Genomic DNA, 4,158 nt, shown 5'->3' on the forward strand with positions numbered 1-4,158 from the left:
TTTTTTTTTGCCCCAGCTTGTGTGCTGTGGTATAATCTCAGCTCACTGCAACCTCTGCTCCCAGGCTCAAGTGATCCTCCCACCTCAGCCTCCTGAGCAGCTAGGACTATAGGCACCCACCACTGCACCTGGCTAATTTTTGCATTTTTAGTAGCGATGGGGTTTTGCCATGCTGCATAGGCTGGTCTTGGAACTCCTGGGCTCAAGCGATCCCCCCACCTCAGCCTCCCAAAGTGCTGGGATTATAGGCGTGAGCCATGGCAACCAGCCAATGCTCTTATGTTAATATAACATTGGGATATTTAATAGTTTATCCATAAGGTAAAAAGAAAATTTGGGAAATATATGAAAATACATCAATAAAGACTGTTCTGGAGCCAGTGGTTCTTACTGTGGTTGAACCATAGTCCTCATGAAAATCTGGTGACAACCATAGACTGTCTTCCTAGAAGAAAAATGCCATAAGCACAGATACACAAAATACTGCCTACAGTTTCAGAAAGCATATTGTACTTTGACCCTTTGAAACCTTTTCACAAACTCTTAGATGAGAATTTTTGTTTGTTTGTTTGAGACAGAGTGTCTCTCTGTCACCAAGTCTGGAGTGCAGTGCCATGATCTCGGCTCTCTCCAACTTCCACCTCCCGGGTTCAAGTGATTCTCCTGTCTCAGCCTCCCAAATAGATGGGATTACCCACCACACATGGCTAATTTTTGTATTTTTGGTAGAGATGGGGTTTCACTATGTTGGCCAGGCTGGTCTTGAACTCCTGATCTCAGGTTATCCATCTGCCTTGGGCTCCCAAACTGCTGGGATTACAGGTGTGAGCCACTACGCCTAGTCAAGAATTTTTTTTTTTTTTTTTTTTGAGATAGGGTTTCACTCTGTTGCCTAGGCTGGAGTGCAGTGGTACACTCATGGCTCACTGAAACCTTGAACTCCTGGGCTCAAGTGATACTCCCATTTCAGACTCCTAGTAGGTGGGACTGTAAGTGTGAGCTGCTATACCTGGTTAATTTTTTTTTTGTAATTTTTGTAGAGGCAGGGGCAGGGTCTCACTATTACTCAGGCTGGTCTTGAACTCCTGCCCTTAAGTAATCACCCCTCCTTGGCCTCCCAAAGTGCTGAGATTACAGGCATGAGCCACAATGCTTGGCCCAAAAGATTTTTTTGTGTAAAACTTCCCATAGATATTGAATCTGCAACTTCTGCTACATTAAGGGATGACACCATAGAGCGAAATAACCACCTTAAAACAAAGAAAGAGACAGAGAAGCAGGCAAGAAAAAAGTTAAAGAGCCAGAAAGAGAGAAAGAGGAAAGAAAAGGAAGAAGCAGAGAAAGAATGAGGAGGAAAGAAGATAACCATAAAATATGGACTAAAGAAGAATTAGAGAGAAATCACAGTTTTGATGTTTCTGAATTTTAAATTTGTGGCCTTTTAAATCTATTTAATGCGGCCAGGTGAGGTGGCTAACACCTGTAATATCCCAGCACCTTGGGATGCCAAGGCGAGCAGATCACCTGAAGTCAGGAGTTCAAGACCAGCCTGGCCAACATGGTGAAACCCCATCTCTACTAAAACTACAAAAATTAGTTGGTCATGGTGGCAGGCACTTATAATCCCAGCTACTTGAGAGGCTGAGGCTGGAAGAATTGCTTGAACCTGGGAGGCGGAGGTTGCAGTGAGCCGAGATGGTGCCACTGCACTCCAGCCTAGGACAGTGAAAGAGCCCGTCTCAAAAAAAAAAAAAAATCTACTTCATGCATCTTTCCCTATTTCAATGATTCATAGTCATTTAAGTTACAGCAGCTTAAGAGGGTTGCTTGAAAATAATCATGTACTAAGGAAAGTGCATGCTTTCTCCAGAGAGCTCGTGTATGAAAAGTTCCTTTCCTGTGGAAAAAAAAGGAAATTAACTGTCCTAGATCTCTAATAATAGCAGTACATTTATGAAGTGATTTAGCAGCATAATAATTAAATGAATCAGCAAACATGAAGGCTAACTTATATTCCTTCTTAAAATTAAAAACTTCCTTAATGTATTTTAAACATGATTAAATTAAAATCAGCACCTTATAAAAATAAAATTAAGGCCAAGTACAGTGACTCATGCCCATAATCCCAGCACTTTAAGAGGCCAAGGCAGGAGGACAACTTGAGGCCAGGAGTTCGAGGCCAGCCTGAGTAACATAATGGGACCCCTGTCTCTACAAAATAAAAATAAAAGATAAGACACTTAAAATCCTTTGAGGTTATGCTTTCCCTGAAGTGTAATTATGGCAATTTGAGAAACCACCAGAGAATTGTTTATATTTACAAGTTTTAGTTTCTTCTACCAGAAATGTTAATTCAAAGCTTCTGGATGGTGTTTTTGAAATTCCTTAATTAATTTTTTTTTCGTTTTAGAGAGATGCTGGGGTTACTATTAATCTCAAGAGCCAAGTGGTGCAGATACTGAATTGTCCTTCTCTTTTGCTTTTCAAACTCCTTGTACATCAAGGGTTGGCAAAATGTAAAGCCTGAAAAATAAAAAAGAAAAAAAAGTACCACTAGAAAAGCAAGTTAAAAAACCAACTGAACTATACTTATCCAAATTGGTCTTCTGGTATGTTACCTATGCCTAGACTTTCTTTGTTCCATGGTTTCTTTCAAAGGTGTTTTTACTTTAGTAAAACATATATGATGTTACTTTACATACATGATTTGATCTCTAAAGTAACTAGAAGCATGAGAAGCAAGAAACTAGTATCCCAGTTTCAAGAGAAATACATACAGAATTTAAGTGAGATGGCCAATCAGTTAGAGGCATGTTCAAAACATGAACAAAGAATGCTGGAATTCTACAGCATTGCTTTTTCACACTGCTCTGTCAGCTGTCTTAGCATGTATAGTCAACCTATGCTGATCTACAGAGGAAGACATTTTAGCCTTCACACTCACCGAAGCAATTCTCAAAGTTTGAAATCCTGAAGGCCATTAGTACCAGGGAGTTTTGTTTGTTTGTTTGTTTGTTTTTTGCATATCTTCACTATAATAACCTTCTAAACACACCTATAGAAATATCCTGGAATTACACTGCCTCCAAAAACTTAAGCTTCTATACTCAGCTCCCATTCAGAACCTACATCTTTCAAATAATAATAATATCTTACCATGAATGTTTACCATATGTCAACCTTTTGGTATTTTTTCTCATTAAATCTCCAGTATCCTAAGCTGTAGATATATAGCTATTATTTTCAGCCATACCTTACACATAAAGAAATAAAAGCTTGTTCATATGGCTAGAAAGTAGCTGAGCTAGGATCTGAACCCAAGGTTGTCCATTCCTGGGGCTTGGTGTTTTCACCACTATTCTATGCTGCCTTTGGTTCTCTGTCAACTTTCTTTAATCTCAGAACATGAAACATTAATGTGCCACTTTTAGCATTCTTCTAGCATTTCTTCTTTCTCATCCTGAGTCCAACACATATCTGAACACTTGAATCACTGCTTCATCAATATGTGTCCTTAATTCTCTTGCACACCTATCCTTCTGCAACACACGATGAAGCAAAATCCCAGCTCTTAATCAATGTTCTCATCTACTGTGTCCACTCCAACATTCAAGGAAATATAGTAATTCACCCTTATTCCCAGGGGCTACATTCCAACACCGCCAGTGGGTGCCTCCAACTGCAGGTGGCAGCAAGCCCTATATGTACTATGTTTTTCCCTATATATACATACCTATATTAAAGTTTATTAATTAGGCATCATAAGAGATTAACAGCAACAACCAATAATAAAATAGAGCAATTATAACAATATATTATAATAAAATTATGTGAGTGTGGACTCTCTTTCTTAAAATGTCTTATTGTGCTGTGCTCACTTATTTTCTAACTGTGGAAAGTGAAACCACAGATAAAATGAGGATACTGTAAGTGCTAAAAAAAAAAATACTGTCCAATTGGTACCACTAAAATTTAGAATCTCCTGCTTTATGTGGTGCTCAGAATTACTCATCCATCCCTGTACTTGAACTTTCTCAACTCCCCCAGTCATCACCTAACCATCTATTTCAAACTATTCCCTTCTTCTCATGTCATCCATTCAGAGCTCCCCCTGGAAACCCTCAGACAATATGGTCTCCTCCTACTTTACCAAGGAAA

At 39.2% G+C, this 4,158-nt stretch overlaps 1 long non-coding RNA gene across 1 annotated transcript in view; it reads right to left on the reverse strand.

Moving 5' to 3' along the window:
* The window catches only part of LOC116565301, a 20,019-nt gene extending 17,815 nt beyond the window's left edge, over positions 1-2,204 (reverse strand). The window contains exons 1-2 of the long non-coding RNA XR_004275374.1: positions 2,194-2,204; positions 124-128 (exon numbers count right to left, since the gene is read on the reverse strand). This is a non-coding gene — a long non-coding RNA (uncharacterized LOC116565301). The remainder of the gene's footprint in view (positions 1-123; positions 129-2,193) is intronic.
* Positions 2,205-4,158: the final 1,954 nt, after the last annotated feature.

The sequence above is a fragment of the Sapajus apella genome, unplaced genomic scaffold, assembly GCF_009761245.1.
Source record: "Sapajus apella isolate SASKATOON/1434 unplaced genomic scaffold, GSC_monkey_1.0 scaffold2, whole genome shotgun sequence".
Taxonomy (NCBI): Eukaryota; Metazoa; Chordata; class Mammalia; order Primates; family Cebidae; genus Sapajus; species Sapajus apella.